The sequence below is a fragment of the Spermophilus citellus genome, assembly GCF_964194105.1.
Source record: "Spermophilus citellus genome assembly, contig: SCAFFOLD_39, whole genome shotgun sequence".
Taxonomy (NCBI): Eukaryota; Metazoa; Chordata; class Mammalia; order Rodentia; family Sciuridae; genus Spermophilus; species Spermophilus citellus.
The window spans coordinates 1,178,722-1,197,980 of record NW_027672813.1 but is presented as its reverse complement, the minus strand read 5'-3'; positions in this window follow the sequence as shown (position 1 = coordinate 1,197,980).

The window sequence follows — 19,259 nt, the reverse complement described above, 5'->3', positions numbered from 1 at the left end:
AATTCCACAAATTTCAGGGAATTTCCTTCTCTGAAATCTCTTGACTTTGAAAAACCACCAGATCAAATTATTGTTTTCTTTATTTTTTCAGTGAACAGAAATTAAGAGATAAACCTGAATCAAACTAGGCATATGAATAGGAGGTGGCCCCTGGGGAAGGACTTTGTCCAAAAGGAAGTAGAGAGAAGTCTTACAAAAACATTACCAAAGTCAATGAAGATAAGAAAAGTCAATTTCTAAAAAGAAATACAAACACCTATCCAGAGCACAGTATGACATACCACAGCTAAGTGATTTCTATAAAGGAAAAAAACATTAAAGTCTTTTAAAGCATTTTAATGACCTGAATTAATGGGTAGGGATACAGATGATTATTATTCATAGAAAGAACTATTCAGAGCTTTTTTGGTAAGGCTTACAGAGATGTTTTTACTTTTTTTTAACTACAATTTTAGAATGGGCTTTCAATTCAAGTGGACCCTGTTCAGTCATTAAAATGTATCTGTATCTTTCAGTGTGATCAATGGTACTAGAATGCTCTTTATGAGGTTGTTAAAATTGTTTTAAACACCATTAAACTTATTGAGCTAGATAGCTGGCTTTCTTTCCAGAGAAATGACCTTCTCTTTCAAATCACAGTGTCTTCACCTAGATAAACTAACACTTATAAAATCTTTGGACATGAATAAAACCAGAACACATTCCCCACAGATATAAAGTTGCAATTTTGAGGAAGAAACAAAAGCAAAAATAAAAACTCAAAGCAGATATACAGTTAACATAAGAATGTTATAACTCAGGGAAGTAATTCAGAGTAAAATGTAAGTAGATAAAATGCAGATTCACTCATAAATGATAGATTTTAACATATACAGTTCCCTAGCCTATGCTTCATAGTTGATAATCATAAAGGTCAACTATTAGTAGAACCGTTCTCAAATTAAAATGTGAAACTAGTTGAACTAGCGTTCTGAACCAATGTGGCACTTCCAAGGTCTCATTATCAAAGGACTATACATAGGACACAGAGCTGATGAGGTCTAAAGAGATGAATCAGATAAATTCATTAGCTTTAGTTCACAAGGGAGCTGTGCTTCACCATCACCATCAGCACAAACATCACCACAAACAAATATCACTCAGTCTCAAAGTCTAAAACTAGGAAATACTTGTAGAAGTTTCCTACAACTCCTAAAATTAAGAATCTATACACATATGTATATGTGTAAATATTAATGTTTTAGTTTGATCACATTGCAATAGTTTAAAAATATAAAAGAATAATAGGAGTAGGTTGCTAGAGTGAGCCTGAGAAGAATTCAAGATATTTAGGGTTTTTAATATGGAAAAAAATAGCTTGCTACTTAAATTCACCTGTTGAGCATAAGTTAATTGCTATAGTTTGTATGTGCAATGTCCCCTAATCTATTCTCTTATTTTAACTATCTGACCATAGACCTTTCTCCTTTCTCTCACTGGTCCAATACTTGCCTACCCCTCTTATTCATCATCAATTCTAAATCATTCCTACCAGAATCACATTTGTTTTTAAGAGTAAAAGAGCATAGCCTGCGTGTTATAAAACACATAGCTCATTAAAGATGAGTCAGTGGTAAGAAATATGAGAAGAGATTCTTTTATGAATTTTGGCTGTTTCTGATTCACCTAAACTTCATATGATGGGTATTTTTGTATATCATTTAATACTAAAACAAGGTGGAAGCTATACTCAGTATCTCAAACATGGTCTTATTTATATATACTTTTTTTCTATTTCAGCTATACTTAAGTGTCTCAAATATGGTTTTATATATAGATGCATATTTTCTGAGCACAAGACCCAATTGTTTATAAGAAAAAACAACATGAAAATACCTATTGCAGAATATTTCAGCAAACCAAAGTCTCCTTTCAGGTCTAATAATCAGGAGAGTTATATTATTGGGTCATCAAAACCAATGTCTGCAAGGAGTATACAAGGATACAATCTTTGTCCTCAAAACTTGTCTTATCCTTTAACATACCAAAGGTAGAAACTGTACACTGAGCTAATTCTTTCAGAAATTTGAGTTTCACGTTAATTAATTTTAAAAAATCAAGCAGTTCTCTTATGGTGGCACAGGTAAATCTCAAAACACCTGTATATAATGCTACAAATAAATGTTAATGAAGACAACAGCTTCATCTGTAGTTAATTTTTAATATTACATGAAAAAGAAGCATATTTATTTAAATATTGTTTCCAATCTTGCACTGTTAATTTTTAGTACATAAGCATAGAGCTCTGATACTAGAAAATAACACCCATAATTAGAATTGATAGATTCTTATCTCCAACTATTAGAAGAAAAAAATTTAAAGCCTAGTCTGAGAATTTCAACATTTGAGCTGAGTTTTACAACCTACAGTATTGTAGATAAGACAGACAGTGCTCAGCAACTCCTCCCAGCAAACTTTATATCAGGGGACCCAAGCTGAGAGTTAGCACATGGGGTGTTCTGTCAGCACAGAACACTGACACCACCAATGGATCTGGATAGTGTTTAGGTCACAGAGCCACTATGTGCATAAAGGAAAAAGTCAAAATGACTCCACTCCAAATAAAATGCTATTTTGAGGGGAACAAAGAAATGAACCTTGCAGTATATTGGTAATAAGGAAACATTTTACAGTTTAAAATTGTGGTTCCATTTGGGACAGTTTATTCTTTGGGATGTTAGCTGATACAGGAGTCTGGGATATTGCCATAAGCCAATAAGGGATTTTTTTAAAATATAAAAACAAAACAAACAGAAACTCTTCAATTTCTTAGGAAAGGTCACCCCTGAAAAATTTGTAAATCTTACAATGCCATATAATCTTGAAAATGTAAAAATGTGAAGGAAATAATATGCCCTCAGGAATCCTTAATGCATGAGACAAAACCCAAAAAAAGTTTTTTCATGGAAATCAAAACCCTTGACATTTTGAAAGTACGATGTAAAGTAGAATAAAACATAGTTTTCACATCATAAAAATGGATGCAAAATGGACTGGAAAAAAATTCAGTAGTTTCCTTTAGGGATGATCAAAAACCATGATATCTTCCAAATAGTCACTGTAGTTCAATGCTAATGGAAAACATAAGTGAAAAGTTTTTGATAAATAAGATTTTAATACTTGATAAATGCCGCAGTCTGGCTGGGCACAATTCAGGAGCCACTTGTCAAAAGAAACTAACTTTATTTTTAGAACTACAAACGCCAAACAAAACAGCTCCTCAGGAAAAAACCCTCAGAGCCCAACTGCCACCACCGGCTTCCCACAAGCCTCTCACCCCCACACAAACCTCACCACCTCCCACAATCCTCCTGCTCTTGAGGCTGATTGGCTGGGTCGTGTGGGCGGAGCCAAAGAAGTCCCCCAATGAGCAGCTCCGTGGAGGAGCCAATCAGCTAGATGTTGCTGGGGCCGCTGTGAGCCAATCATCAGCTGGCAGTCTGAAGTTTGCTGGCAGCTGGAAGTTTGCTGGGGCCCCTTTGGCTGTGGCTCTCAACAGATAAAGGAGAAATATAACAGCACTGCCTTGAGTACCCTTGATTATGAGAAGAGAAGTCTTTGACTTCTTCTCCAGTCTATTTCTTTATATGAAAATCAAAGCTGACAATGGCATTTTTATACTGACTCTTATCCATCTTGTGCTGGAATGAGCAATGAGAACAGGAGTTCCCAGATAATGAAACTCCAGGAGAAATTCCTGAAAGAGCAAGAAAAAGTCCGAAAGCAAGGGAAATAGAGGTGGCAGAATGTGAATAACTACAGTTTTAGTAATCAATACGGAAACAGACTCCTGAGAAAATCTTCCTAACATAATTATGTGAGTCTTTCAATAATAAATTCTAAACGTACTTCCCAAAAAACTGGTGACCTAAAAATACCCATTTAGCTCCCACTGAACATAAAATAGAGAAAAAGTGGTATCAGTGACAGATTGTAGGGAAGAGTATCAAGACCTTGCCAGATATAGACACAAAAGAAGTGGCGCTAGATAGCCTGTAGTTAGAACGGAGCTGAAGAAGATACTTTGGGAAACAGAATAATGGTCTCTCTGATATGTGCATGTCCTAAGCCTTAGAACCTGTGACTAGGTTACATTAGCTAGCAAAGGGAGTTAGGTTTGCAGACAGAATTAAAGTTGTCAATCATTTTATGTTAAAATAGGGACGTTATCCTAGATTACCCAGGTGAATCCAGTATAGTCATAAAGCTCCCAGAAGTGGGAGGGAAGAGGGGAGAAGTCAGAGATGTGACAAAAGAAGCACTACACTCACCTTTTGCTGGTTCTGGTAAAGGTAGAAAGAATTACAAGCCAAGGAATACAGGTTGGCAGAAGTTTGAAAAGACACCCACTCTACCCAGAGCCCACAAAAAGGAACACAGCCCTGCCAAGACCTTGATCTTAGCAAATCCTGGAACAACCAAAGAGATTCTTTCAGAAACGTCTGATTTAGAGGGTCAAGGTAGGGCAACAGATAAGGGTCTGAAGCCAAAAGGATCACACTTCTTAGAAACCCCCCTTTCTGCCTGTAATCACAGTGGCTTGGGAGGCTGAGGCAGGAGGATCTCACATTCAAGGACAACCTCAGGAACTTAGCAAGGCCCTAAGCAACTTAGCAAGACCCTATCTCAAAATAAAAAGTAAGAAGGGCTGGGGGTATGGCTCAGTGGTTAAATGCCTCTGGACTCCATCCTCGGTACCAAAAAAAAAAAAAAGTAAAGAAAGAAAGCAAGCCACCTTTGGCCCTGGCATCAGTTACATTCAAAAGGGTTGTGCTGAATGATCCAATGGATCGTAAAAGAGTACCTCAGAGTGCCAGGGCTGAGAGAATTTGCCAAGATTTGAGAAGAGACATTTATTTCTAATTGTGGAGACATTATTCATAAAGAGACCAGGGATAATGATACGCAATGATCCAACAGAAAAGATGGATACAGGAAGCTGCTCCTCCAAAGCCAGAAAGACAAAGTTCCCCACCTTGAACTGTCCATGGACTGAACTGGGGAATGAACCCAAGGCCTCATGCATACTAGGAAAGTGCTCTGCCACTGAGCCACATCCCTGAGCCCTTTATTATGATGATGATGATTTAAAATTTTGAGACAGGGTCTCACAAAGTTTTCCAGGCTGTTCTCAAATTTCCAATCCTCCTGTCTTAGCCTCCTGAGTAATTGGGATTACAGGCCTGCAACACCATGCCCAATTCCATAATAATTAATTTTTAAAGAAGAGTCTAGAGCAAGAAGAAGAAAATGATAATAAAGATGTAATCATCAGATATATTCCTGTACTGAAAAACTACAAATATGCAGAACAAATGGTAAACCATAGATGAGGTGATGTTCTTGGAGAAAGAACAGCCTGTAGATAGAATCCAGAGTAATACTCCAAAAGTCCAAAAATAAAGAATGAACACAAAATCCAGCTGGAGAAGAAAAACATAATCTCAGATTCTTTTCCCTAAATCTTAAGAACCAAATGACATGGGGCCAATGTATACTCTACAGAGTTTTAGGGAAAAGTTTGGGTATCGTGATTTTTTAATCAGTTAGTTTGTGAGATCAGTTACTCATATAGGAAGCCATTGGAAAACACATAGAACTGGGTTGGTCTCCCACATAGAGGTGTTGGGACCACATGTAGATCCTTGAGCCTGTTCCAGGCAGCATGTTTTCTTAAGGCTCTTCATAAAAGCAAGATCACTCCCCCTTCTCTTATCTAGCAGATAAAGTTTTAGCTGGTACAAGGAACAAACAGTAATACTAATAAGCAATATAAACACTGGAAGGAGGAAACCAAATTGGTGGGATTTTCAGGTAAGTTATTTCTGTGAAAACCTAAGGCAATGGATGAAATGTGAAAACTAACAAGAGTTCAATAAAGCAGCCAATTACAGAGGAGAAACTTGGGATCAATTGCCTTTCTTCTGTTCTAAAGGCTTTATAAATTGGTGCTTAGGAAATAGCATTCCTTTAAAATACATATTAAAATTAACAGGGTTACTGTTTTATTTTTCTGATGTGATAAGAATAAATTACTTCAATTAAATGAGTTTCATTTGCTAATTCTACAGCAAATATAACCAATGAAATAACCATTATAATTACAATTATTCCATGTGGATTGTCTTATGTCAATTATATGAACTTTTTATTGTTATTGCTATTTTCAAATTAAAGTTGATGAAATTTTATGAATTTATATATCCAAATATATTTTATCAATGATAAGTTTTAAGAAAATGTATTTGCTAAATCACAGCAATGATATTACCTATATATCAGTAATAGAAATGTTCAGTAATATGACTCTTTCGATGATAGGATTTGGAGGAAGTGTGGGCTTTTCTCCATATATAATTGAATAGTAGGTAGTAAACACAAATCCTTTCTAATGGAGAACTATAATTATCTAAATGTCTGTGCTTTATTATTTTCCCTTTTACTATTTAGATTTTGGAGAAATTTATAAATGACTAGGACATTATGTATCTGTATTGGCTGCTAACATTAGTCTGTAATGTAGTCACTCATTTAAAGTGAAAGAAATAAATTTATGAAGAGCAGACTCCAGCTAAAAATCAAGCTGTCAGCTCCCCCTGGGGCACAGGGGAGGGCAGGAGGCCCAGCCCTGTGGCAGGCATGTCTGTGGGGGACATGAAGGTTCCGCTGTGTTGGGAAAGGGATCCCACTGCACTCAGCTGGGACATTAGGGAAACCCTTTTCCCAGAAACAGAAGCAGCCAAGCAATACATTTACTTTATGGGAAAAAAAAGTATATACAAATTATGTAAGTTCCCAGGCCATTTGGAGCATGCTAACTTACATGGCTAAATGCAAAATGTACAGAAGATAATAACCTAAATTGTGCCCCTAAACTTCACACTCAGCACTGGACATAAAATTTCTGCTTATTGAAGAAATTGAAATTCATTAACTTGTTTGTATAATATCCTTAAAACACGTATTATATAATTTGTTTTAAATGTATATGTAGTACATACACATATGTGAAAGCTAAGCAGGACTGCTGTAGGGTATCTTTAAAACTTTGTGAGTTAAAGTTTTCACTTTTTTGCAATTACAAATAAAGTAAAAATCAGTCTTCAACTGCCATCAGATAGTAAATTTGAATGACAGAGGCATGAAAATGAAGAATATTTTTAGATCCTTATGAAATCAACCAATGAGAAAACTGAAAAATTATAGTAATGATAAATCCAACAGTTATAAATAAATGAATATATAAGCCAACTAGTATAATCATAGCAAGTAAAAAAAACACTAAGAAATTATAAGGGGAGAAAATTTAGGAATCATAGAAGAGGACTCTTCTGAACTTTATGCAGCTCTAACTAACGATCTGAGTAAATGTAATTATTTTCTGGAAAATTTAAAATCTGAAAACATATCAAATAACATAGGGATTCCAAGTGATGAGTTGCTCTGGAGTAAGTGGAGAAAGTTGTCAATGTGCTCCCCAAAAGCAACACTTTCTTTTTTTTTCTGCTACCTTTCTTATCCTCTACTATACCCCCTCCCCTCCCCTCCCATCTTCTCTCTCTACCCCATCTACTGTAATTCATTTCAAAAGCAACACTTTCCCGGAAGCCGTGAGCTTAGATGATCTGGCAAAAGAGTATCGTCAAACCCTGAAGAAACAGACAACCCGGGGGGGGGGGGCTCAGCAGTAGGGCACCTGCCCAGCAGGCGAAGGCCCTGGGTTCCACTCCCAGCACCAGGAAAATCCAGACCAAACAGATCACTCCAGTGTTCCTTCAAACAACTCTAAGTCATGGACAATAAGGAGCACTCTCAGTCCTTCTTCAAGCCATCATAGGCTTTATTCACAAGAGCAAAGAGGACATGAAAAAAGAAAATCTCCTTTGTGAATAACAAGGCAAAATCCTTAATAAAACCTCAGAAGAACAGTACATAGCCATTCAGTAACATTAATCTCAGAGCACAGGAATGGTTAAAAATACTATTGAATTATAACATTATTGAAACTCTTACCATAAATCATTGCATGAATATATAAATAAGTCAGAGAATCAACTCCATATGTGATGGAGAGACATCTTAGGTAACAACATCTACTTTTAATAAATATTCTTAATATAGGATTTAAGAGTAGATAATTCCTCAGTATGATAAAAATAAAACATCTATTTATTTTTATTTATTTTTATCAGTTTGTTCTAGTTATGCATAATATTAGGGTTCATTCTGGCCTAATTCTACAAGCGTGAGATATACTTTGCTCTAATTCTGCCCCTAGTACGTGTCCTTTCCCTGCCCTCCTCTCTTACCCGTCCCTTTCCTCTACTCTACGGATCTTTCTTCCGTTTATTTATAGAGTTTTTGCTGTTGTTGTTTTTAAATTAGTGCCCTGTGCATTTCAAGGTGAGATTCACTGTGGTGCAGTCATTTAGAGGCAGCTCAGATTCACTCCTCTGCTCTCCCTTTTCCCTGATCTCCTCCCTCTCCCTAATCCCCTTCCTCTGTTACTCTGATCACTCTTCTGTTTTCAAGGAATCCACCTTTTTCCTCCCCTGGTAGTCGAGCTTCTTCACATCAGAGAAAACATTTGATTTCTGACTTTCTGGGTCTGGCTTTTCACTTATCATGAATAATATCCATTTTTAAATGGCAATTTGGTATGTATGTATATATGATTTCTTAGTGTGTGTGTCAATCCAAAATTAGCATGATTCTTTTTACTTGATTTTTAACTTTATTTACTAGAAAATTTAAAGTCACATATGTGATTAGCACCACCTTACAGCTGGACAACACTGCATAGCGTCTGTTCAAGGGGCTCAGCTACAACCAGCCACAATAACCTGACCACTGATACCTCCGTTGAGTGTCCTTCACCTTCTGACTCTCACCGGGCTTCTGAGTGTTACCAGCAGCCTGACCTGACTCTGGGATCCCACAAATCTGGTCAGCTGATCACCCCCAAAATCAAACAAAAGGTCCTGGTGAAAATCATCAAAGGGTCTTTAACCAGTGCAGGTAGGCCAGGAAGCCAAGGAGATCCCTGTCCTTAGCCCCACCGTTTAGGGAATAATAATAACTTTAAGGTTTTATAAAAAGGGGAAAGACCACAAGGATTGGCCAGAGCTGGGTATGGAGGGTGGGTGGTAGAATAGCTGGAGGCTTTTCACAGTGGTCTTAGGTGTGATCTGTCCATCACAGTCTTGGGAGTGGTCAGGCTGGCCCTGTCCCAGGAAAGAAAGTTCCCATTGCCAAGTGGGTAACTTCAAATCCTGTCAGATGTTCTGCAGATCAGACCTGGTTCCTGGAATCGTAGGTGACTGGAGCAAAGAAGAGGGTTTCAAAATGGAGGCAGACACCAAGTCCTGCTATGAACACCCAATGGACATTGGAAAAGTCTCAATCCTGTGACAGTCCCCCTGTCTTCTGTCCATTTCTCAATCTTGAGGGGACCAGAGCACTAGTCAATGTTCTCTTCAGGTCTCTTGGTAACCAGTGGTAAACTAGTCCTTAAAGAGCAGCTGGAGCATATAAGCAAAAAGTCAGATGTTAAGCTTAAAAGTAGAAGTGCCATAATGCCTTAGAAAGCAGGGTACAAAGGAGTCAAAGCCTAAAGAAATCCAACTAAACAAACATAGAGGGGACACTCTCTCTCCTTTCAAATAGCTCCATGAGTATGGAGTACTAAAAAATTTTGGAATCAGAAATAATATGTTTAATAGAGAAAAACTAGCTGTTTCCAATTCAGTCAAGAAAAGCTAGGAAAACCCATAATCCCAACTACTAACATTTTAGAACAGCTTGTCCATCTAATTAGCAAGGAAAATCTATCTGAAGTACAAATATGGAAAGAGGAATCCAGCTTATATTTCCTTTGGCTTGGGGACTAGGAAAGATAGCTGAATGCACATTTTATATTTTAAAAAGTCAGTTGTTTGTACAAATAAAAATCGGTTTGGGAAGATTAGACATACTTACTGCTTTGGACCAAGCTCACACAGACTCCAGCACACCGTCGGGAGTGAAAACTCCCGTGGGCAGTGGGCAGAGCTTCTTGTACCTGATACAGTCCCCACCTGTGGGACACTGCCCCCCCACAAAGGAAAAAGTAGCCAAGTAAACACAGGGTACAGAATCTCTCTACCTGGTTACAGGGAGATGCCTGTCAATGCTGTGTCCATGGGAACAGAAGTAGGTAACTAGGACTCAGGCATGTCAGGGGCTCACTCTCCTCTGTGCTCTGTTTGTACCTTGGAATGTGGTATCTTACATGGGTAAGAATGACCTGAAATATAGGTAAACTATATTTTAATCAATATAAAGGAAATAGACACCTCCTGGCAGTGTTGTCATGGCTTGGTTAGTTCTTAGGGATTCTTATCTTTGGAGTCCCAAAATGCTCATAAAAAGTCTGGGTCTTAAAATTCATGTCTTGGTAACTGTTGACAAAAATAATAGATATTCTGCTCATTATTCTCTGATAGCGTTTAAGGTTGTTTTAAACCCAAAGAAAACAGTGTCACATATTCTATGTCATTCTATGTCATATATTCTTACTAGTGTCATTGCCTTCTGGTGTCTCCTGATTTTAGCTTGCTGTGCCCTTCAGTCTGGAGGCATGGAGCATGGTGGTTAGGAACATAGGCTGCACCCAAGCAGACATGACCCCCAGTTCAACTCTGCCTCTTACCAGCGGACCACACGATTCATAACCTCCCCATGTCTCAGAGTCCCCGAATGTAAATTAAAGGCCATGGTGAGGATTAAGTGAATTAATTCTCATAGAACAGTAGAGGGAAAGAGTCCAAGGCCAGGGGCAGAGAAGTGAAGCCATGAGGATTTTCCCTATCCAGGGGTCTCAGGTCAGTTGTTTCAACTACATAAATGTATCCAAAGAAAAAATTATCATCTGCATATATGAAAGAGAGATTTTAGATATCAACATACATTTTTTTATTGATTGTTCAAAACATTACAGAGCTCATAATATATCGTCTTTCATACATTAGACTCAATTGGGTTTTGAACTCCCATTTTTACCCCCAGATACAGATTGCAGAATCACAACTGTTACATACTCACAATATTACATAATGGCATATTAGTGACTGTTGTATTCTGCTTCCTTTCCTATCTCCTACTATCCCCCCTCCCCTCCCCTCCCCTCCCATCTTCCCTCTCTACCTCCTCTGCTGTTGTTCAATTCTCTCCCCCTTTTCCCCCCCTCCCCCTTGCCCCTCATAACCTCTTATAATTTTGTGTATCATTGAAGGTCTCCTACCATTTCCATATGCTTTCCCTTCTCTCTCCCTTTCTCTCCCCCCATTCGTCTTTGTTTACTATTAGTCTTTTCCTCATGCTCTTCCTTCCTGTTCTGTTCTTAGTTGCACTCTTTATATCAGAGAAGACATTTGGCATTTGTTTTTTAGGGCTTGGCTAGCTTCACTTAGCATAATCTGCTCTAATGCCATCCATTTCCCTGAAAATTCTATGATTTTCTCATTTCTTAGGGCTGCATAATACTCCATTGTGTATAGATGCCACATTTTTTTAATCCATTCATCTATTGAAGGGCATCTAGGTTGGTTCCACAGTCTAGCTATTGTGAATTGTGCCGCTATAATCATTGATGTGGCCGTATCCCTATAGTGCGCTCTTTTAAGGTCCTCAGGGAATAGTCCGAGAAGGGCGCTAGCTGGGTCGAATGGTGGATCCATTCCCAGCTTACCCAGGAATCTCCATACTGCTTTCCAAATTGGCCTCACCATTTTGCAGTCCCACCAGCAGTGTACAAGTGTACCCTTTTCCCCACATCCCCGCCAATACTTATTGTTGTTTGACTTCATAATGGCTGCCATAGAGGACACAGAGACTAATCCACAAAGTTACAACTATCTTATATTTGATAAAGGAGCTAAAAACATGCAATGGAGGAAGGATATCATCTTCAACAAATGGTGCTGGGAAAATTGGAAATCCATATGCAACAAAATGAAATTGAATCCCTTTCTCTCACCATCCACAAAAGTTAACTCAAAATGGATCAAGGAGGTAGATATCAAATCAGAGACGGTGTGTCAGATAGAAGAAAAAGTTGGCTCTGATCTACATATTGTGGGGTCAGGCTCCAAATTTTTTAATAGGACGCCCATAGCCCAAGAGTTAATAACAAGAATCAACAAATGGGACTTACTTAAACTAAAAAGTTTTTTCTCAACAAGAGAAACAATAAAAGAGGTAAATAGAGAGCCTACATCATGGGAACAAATTTTTACCCCTCACACCTCAGATAGAGCCCTAATATCCAGAATGTACAAAGAACTCAAAAAATTAAACAATAAGATAACAAACAACCCAATCAACAAATGGGCCAAGGACCTGAACAGACACTTCTCAGAGGAGGACATACAATCAATCAACAAGTACATGAAAAAATGCTCACCATCTCTAGCAATCAGAGAAATGCAAATCAAAACCACCCTAAGATACCATCTCACTCCAACATACATTTTTAATAAACATTCTCAAATGTAAGAATAGGTGGATGATTCTCAATATGATATAAATAATGACACCTATTTTTAAGTGTCAGCCAGGTGTGTGTGAGAGCATTAGTGAGTGTCCCCCTGGATTGCCCTCTGGGGGAAGAGCAGCCCACGCTGGTTTGACTCTTTGGACCTGACTCCCCACTTGTGGAGTTTTGGTGTGGAAAGTTCAGAAGACTGAAAAGCAAGACACTCGCTGTACATCAGAGTTGGCACAAGGGTGCCCAGAGCTTCAAACTTCTGTGATCCTCCTTGGGTCAGCAAGGCAGGGGTCACTTAGTAACCTGTTTGTCTCCTATCTTGATGGTTTGTTTCCTATTGATGTAGCCCTAAGCAGAGACTGCCGAACATCACTTTCATTGAAAGGGGTTGCCAGGCTTCCAAAAAACTACGAGTTTCCTGAAATCTCAGCAAACATTTTTTCACCCAATCCTGATGATACTTTCAGGTAATGATCAGTACCCCAATCCCACTTGGCTCACCAAATTTCGTTCTTCTAGGTTAAACCGTTCGTTGGCAGTAACAGTTTTAATTTTTAGGTTTCACTCTGTTTTCTACTATATGGATACATGTAGTTGGAACTCTAAATAAAAACACGGTTTGTGCTAGCTCTTTGAAACCTGACACAATAAAGTAGTTCCAAGTTCCATATCTATATTTTGTTTCCTACTGATGTAGCCCTAAGCAGAGATTGGCGAAAATCTCTTTCATTGAATGGGGTTGCCAAGCGTCCAAAATACTACATTTTCCTGAAATCTCAGCAAATATTTTTTCACCCAATCTTGATGATCCTTTCAGGTAATCAACAGTACACCAATCCCACTTGGCTCACCAAATTTTGTTCTTTTGTTTAAACCGTTCGTTTCTAGTAACAGTTTTGATTTTTAGGTTTCACTCTGTTTTCTCCTTTATGGATACATGTAGTTGAATCTGTAAATCAAACAAGGTTTGTGCTAGCTCTTTGAAACTTGACACAATAAAGTACTTCCAAGATCGATCTCTATTGTTTGTTTCCTATTGATGTAGCCCTAAGCAGAGACTCGCGATTACCAGCAGCTGGCACAGCGCAGGGGATCGTCACTGCCAAGGCTCCCCAGGGAAGGCACCAGAGAACATCACCAAGGGGACAGAAGAGGAAAGCCATGCTCAAGGTGACCCTGCCCACTTATGCTGCTGGGAACCACGTGTATTTTGAGGCTATGCCCCACCCCTCACAGGTCCTGTGGAGATCCAGATCTATTTAACTCTGGGAGCATGGCCAGTGTCTCCTGGCTCTCCCATCCCTGTTCATGTCCAGCTACCCACTTACCTATGGCTAGAATGTCTCCCAGGCCACTTGTTTCCATCCTCTATCTCTCTATCCTCTTTTTTTTTTTTAATTTCTGTATCAGAATCGAATCTTCTTACACAAGAGAGAAAACACACATGGAAGAGAAATAATGATACAAAATGGCAATGTTTGGCAGAATTAGAAGAAATGCATATGAACGTTCATTATATAATTCTGATTTTTAAGCTTGAAAATTTCCAAGAATGCAATTTTTTTAAAAGGTAAAACAGAACATAGAATATAATTCCAGACAGAAGGACCCCTGTGTATGGGAGCCCAGGATGGCCAGGGTCTTTAGAGGGGCTAAGATAAAGTGAGCCTACCTAGAACAGAGTTCACGGGGCTCTGTGGAAAGCCAGGCAGAGCCCGGCAGAGCCAGGAAAGATGAGGAGTCTTAAGTAAACTTGCTGAGCAGCCCTGGGAGAAATTTAAGCAGCATTGTGATGAGGAAAGGAGATTAGAGCTCTCTCTGGAAGAGCAGAAGTTCCACAGCAGAGAAGGGCACATGCAGAGGTGACCACCGGAGTCCAGCAGGACTGTGGACAGCCAGGACTCAGGGTGGCTCTAGACCTGGGAAACACCAAGGATGCAATACTTACACATCACAACAGAGTTTTCCATTAGAACTGGCAGTCAGGGTTGAAGGCACCTGGGTGGGAAGGGCAGGTGGTAAACCTGACGCTGTCCAGCTTTCCAGACTCGTGAGGGGCCACTCAGGGAGCAGGGGCAGAAGACAAGATTCTGAGGGAGTGTCGGCTGCTGCTCTTTAACCAGATGCTATGCTCAATCCTTGGGACACAGTCTTTAATATTCCAGGCTATGTCACTATCCCTGTTCTACGAAGGTAAGTAAACTCAGGCTGAGTGCAAGAGTAAGGAAAGATGAACACTGTACCTCTGTGTGGGTCCTGAATCCTTTTCCCTGAGCTGCAGGGCTGTACTGCCCCCCAGGAGGACAGCTAGCGCTGGAAACAAAGGTGCATAGATTTTGTCCTACCCTTGTGAAACCTCAGGTCCAATGTAGGGACCGAGGCATATAAAGAAGAAATGCCAAGAGATAGATAAAGTAAGCCTTTCCTTTGCCACTACCGAAGAGGAAAGGGTGAGTGGGAAAGGAAGAGGGGACTGTGCCCCGAGCATGCGAGCTGCTCCTCGCTACAGATGAAACCCAGGAGGAGCCCAGGACCGTATGTTGTAAGGTAGTACAAAACCTGTTGCTCTGCTTCCTGGGGCCTTTCCAACATCCAGATGCCCACCAGCAGCCTTCTAGAGGCCTCCTGCAGGGCCTTCCTACCCAGGAGTTAGGGACCAGCAGCAGTGCCCACATGAACTTCTGCAGTCACCCACAGCATCGCCCTGAACAACACCTCAGATTATACCACAGCGACGGGAGGCAGCTGCATCATCTTGACTGGAGATTAAAATTCCAAGACTTAAGATGCTGATCATTTTCACACCCTGAAAAAGCAACATGACCATGTGGAACTACGAGTTTCCTGAAATCTCAGCAAATATTTTTCACCCAATCTTGATGATACTTTCAGGTAATGATCAGTACACCATTCCCACTTGGCTCACCAAATTTCGTTCTTCTAGATTCAATCGTTCATTTGCAGTAACAGGTTTAATTTTTAGGTTTCACTCTGTTTTCTCCTATATGGATACGTGTAGTTGGAACGCTAAATCAAACACGGTTTGTGCTAGCTCCTTGAAACTTGACACAATCAATTAGTTCCAAGTTCTATCTCTATGGTTTCTTTCCTATTGATGTAGCCCTAAGCAGAGACTGGTGAAAATCACTTTCATTGAAAGGGGTTGCAAAGCGTCCAAAAAACTACGAGTTTCCTGGAATCTCAGCAAATATTTTTTTACCCAAACTTGATGATACTTTCATATAATGATCTGTACACCAATACCACTTGGCTCACCAAATTTCGTTTTTCTAGATTGAAGCATTCGTTTGTAGTAACAGTTTTAATTTTTAGGTTTCACTCTGTTTTCTCCTATATGGACATGTGTAGTGGGAAATCTAAATCAAACACAGTTTGTGCTAGCTCTTTGAAACTTGACACAATAAAGTAGTTCCAAGTTCTGTCTCTATGGTTTGTTTCCTATTGATGTAGCCCTAAGCAGCGACTGGCGAAAATCACTTTCATTGAAAGGGGTTGCCAAGTTTCCAAAAAAGTACGAGTTTCCTGAAATCTCAGCAAACATTTTTTAACTCAATCTTGATGATACTTTCAGATAATGATAAGTACCCCAATCCCACTTGGCTCACCAAATTTCAATTTTCTAGATTGAAGCGTTCGTTTGCAGTAACAGGTTTAATTTTTAGGTTTCACTCTGTTTTCTCCTATATGGATACATGTATTTGGAACTCTAAATCAAACACGGTTTGTGCTAGCTCTTTGAAACTTGACACAATTAATTAGTTCCATGTTCTATCTCTATGGTTTGTTTCCTATTGATGTAACCCTAAGCAGAGACTGGCGAAAATCACTTTCATTGAAAGGGGTTGCCAGGCTTCCAAAAAACTACGAGTTTCCTGAAATCTCAGCAAATATTTTTTGACCCAATCTTGATGATACTTTCAGGTAATGATCAGTACACCAATCCCACTTGGCTAACGAAATTTCATTCTTCTAGATTCAATCGTTCGTTTCCAGTAACAGGTTTCATTTTTAGGTTTCACTCTGTTTTCTCCTATATGGATACATGTAGTTGGAACTCTAAATCAAACATGATTTGTGCTAGCTCTTTGAAACTTGACACAATAAAGTAGTTCCAAGTTCTATCACTATGTTTGTTTCCTATTGATGTACCCCTAAGCAGAGACTGGCGAAAATCACTTTCATTGAAAGGGGTTTCCAAGCTTCCAAAAAACTACGAGTTTCCTGAAATCTCAGCAAATATTTTTTCACCCAATCTTGATGATAGTTTCAGGTAATGATCAGTACACCAATCCCACTTGGCTCACCAAATTTCATTATTCTAGATTCAAGCGTTCGTTTGCAGTACCAGTTTTAATTTTTAGGTTTCACTCTGTTTTCTCCTACATTTATACATATAGTTGGAACTCTAAATCAAACACGGTTTGTGCTAGCTCTTTGAAACTTGACACAATAAAGTAGTTCCAAGTACTATCTCTATGGTTTGTTTCCTATTGATATACCCCTAAGCACAGACATGCGAAAATCACTTTCATTGAAAGGGGTTTCCAAGCTTCCAAAAAACTACGAGTTTCCTGGAATCTCAGCAAATATTTTTTTACCCAAACTTGATGATTCTTTCAGATAATGATCTGTACACCAATCCCACTTGGCTCACCAAATTTCGTTTTTCTAGATTGAAGCGTTCGTTTGCAGTAACAGTTTTAATTTTTAGGTTTCACTCTGTTTTCTCCTATAAGGATACGTGTAGTGGGAACTCTAAATCAAACACGGTTTGTGCTAGCTCTTTGAAACTTGACACAATAAAGTAGTTCCAAGTTCTATCTCTATGGTGTGTTTCCTATTGATGTAGCCCTAAGCAGCGACTGGCAAAAATCACTTTCATTGAAAGGGGTTGCCAAGCTTCCAAAAAAGTACGAGTTTCCTGAAATCTCAGCAAATATTTTTTCACTCAATCTTGATGATACTTTCAGGTAATGATCAGTACAACGAATCCCACTTGGCTCACCAAATTTCGTTCTTCTAGATTGTAGCATTCGTTTGCAGTAACAGTTTTAATTTTTAGGTTTCACTCTGTTTTCTCCTATATGGATACATGTAGTTGGAACTCTAAATCAAACACGGTTTGTGCTAGCTCTTTGAAACTTCTTAAAGCAGTTGTTTTAAACTTTCTGAGTTCTGACATACTGTTTCTGATGCCTTATTTTGAGTATGAGGTGAAGCTATGGTTTCCTGAAAGACTCCTGATGCTCTTCGGTGTATGATATTGACTTGGCATTGAAGGATTAGGTATTTATTTCAGTCTTCCTAAACTTGCTTTGTTTGTGCTTGCTTTTGTAGAATTTCTAAACAGGCTATTTATTTTCTCTGAACCTGTATCACTTTCACTATCTCAGCACTGACTTGTGTCCAGGCTCGAATTTGCTAAAAGTCTGCTACTGGTATGTTGTCACTGTTCACACTAGAGGACAATCCAAATTCAGGTTTGTCATGATACAGTGTCAGTTTTTGAACAATAGTTTGGAAAGAAAACAGGAGAATTCCTAGAAAGATAAGTTTGTCTGTACAAGCTACTCCCTAAGCCAGGGAAGGTCTGATTGCTTTATCCTCAATTAGCAACCACATCAGGTACTGCAGGATTCTGATGAGCTCTGGGCAGTCACTGTGGATGGACAAGTACCAGGCTGCTATGTCACACCTGTGGCCCCCAATGCTACTAAGCTGTGTCATACTCTCCCCTCAGCCTGCTGAGACCAGCACAACACTAGGATAAGATAAAACTCACTCTGTCTCAGGCTGCCCATTGCTCAGTTGGACTCATGGCCACACCATGTAATCAGCCATAGACGATGCTAACTAGAATAGAGGTCTGATAGATTGGGTATATGTGTCCCCCAGTTTTGGTTTTACCAGCCCAGCACTAAGTTTGAGGGCAAAACCTTGTTCTTAATACCCTAACCTATTTCCAGTGAATGGGATCTTGCATCACATTTTTGTCTGAAGTTTGGGTTCTGCTGATGAAGGCAGTCCCTTGGCCACCTAGGCTGAGGCTAAGTTGCGTCACATCTGACTCTCATAGATGTAAGGATGTGCACAGTCTCAGAGATGCACTAGGGCCCATGAGGTAGTTGATGGTGATGCAAGCCAAAACTTAAGTTTGTTTCTTGGAATGTGGGTGCTCTGGCAGTTCTAGTGCTCGATCTCTGAACACTGACCTAAAGATTACTGTTTTACCCTGGATTGGGGTATAGACATCCCTTGGCCACCAAGGCTCTCACTAAATTGGGTTGCAACTAAATCTTCCAGTCACAGGGCTTGCAGAGTCTTGGGAAGAGGATAGGTGTTTGCCTGAACTATTCCAAGACTGGAACTGATGTGGGCTGAAACTTGAGTCTGCCCACCAGCACACACATCTCGGCCTGATGCCCAGGTTGGTGTAGAAGCTATGTAAACTCTGGCCTGTCCATGAGTCCTTCACTTTCTGCGAAGTGTTCAGTCTCACTGCAGGGGGCCTGGCACTGGGCTCTGAGTTAAGGCCTTGGGTTAGCTTTCCCACTACAGAAGGTGGACTCTTGCTCCTTCCTAAGCTGCCCAAGGTTGGGAAGCTGGGTGGGATGGGGCAGTCTCTTTGTGTCTGGCCTAGCAGGTTTCAGTGTCTCATTCCCCAGGGATTGGA